Source organism: Mandrillus leucophaeus, unplaced genomic scaffold (assembly GCF_000951045.1).
Source record: "Mandrillus leucophaeus isolate KB7577 unplaced genomic scaffold, Mleu.le_1.0 Scaffold104, whole genome shotgun sequence".
NCBI classification, from domain to species: Eukaryota; Metazoa; Chordata; class Mammalia; order Primates; family Cercopithecidae; genus Mandrillus; species Mandrillus leucophaeus.
Window position 1 is genome coordinate 101,320 of NW_012098543.1, and position 869 is coordinate 102,188.

The 869-nt window shown below is 50.5% G+C and overlaps 1 protein-coding gene across 1 annotated transcript in view; it reads left to right on the forward strand.

The window, feature by feature from the left end:
- MBOAT7 (membrane bound O-acyltransferase domain containing 7) overlaps window positions 1–869 on the forward strand; it is an 18,950-nt gene that overhangs the window by 7,659 nt on the left and 10,422 nt on the right. The window lies entirely within an intron of this gene.

Here is an 869-nt window from a genome sequence, read left to right on the forward strand (position 1 = left end):
GGACTCAACAGCCAGCCTTCCTGGAATCTTGGCCATCCAGGTTATGGAGAAACCTTGAGTTAGTTGACCTCTTAGTTGCCTCAAGTGTTAAATGGAGTTAATGCTATTTATTACTGGTGTCATAGGTAGATAGAAGGACTAAATGCGATAAAATGTGAAATGTATTTAATGTGAGGCCTGACAGGTAAGTGCGTGCTACGTATTCGTTTTTATTGTTTTTCATTCTTCCAGTATTTCTTGAGTGGAGACTCTGCGCTTGATATTGTTATCTGTGCAGCCTTTAGAAGCAGAAACTTAGACTGGGCACGGCAGCTCACGCCTGGAATCCCAGCACTTTGGGAGGCCCAAGCGGGTGGATCATGAGGTCAGGAGTTCAAGACCAGCCTAACCAACATGGTGAAACCCTGTCTCTACTAAAAATGCAAAAAATAGCCAGACGTGTGGTGCGCACCTGTAATCCCAGCTACTTGTGAGGCTGAGGCAGGAGAATCGCCTGAACCCAGGAGGCGGAGGTTGCAGTCACCTGAGATCATGCCACTGCACTCCACCCTGAGCGACAGAGCGAGACTTTGTCTCAAAAGCAAAAGGCCGGGCGTGGTGGCTCACGCCTGTAATCCCAACACTTTGGGAAGCCGAGGCGGGTGGATCACGAGGTCAGGAGATTGAGACCATCCTTGTTAACATGGTGCAACCACATCTCTACTAAAAATACAAAAAATTACCTGGGCGTGGTGGTGCGCACCTGTAGTCCCAGCTACTCGGGAGGCTGAGGCAGGAGAATGGCTTGAACCCGGGAGGTGGAGGTTGCAGGGAGCCGGCATCTCGCCACTGCACTCCAGCCTAGGCAACAGAGCGAGACTCCGTCTCAA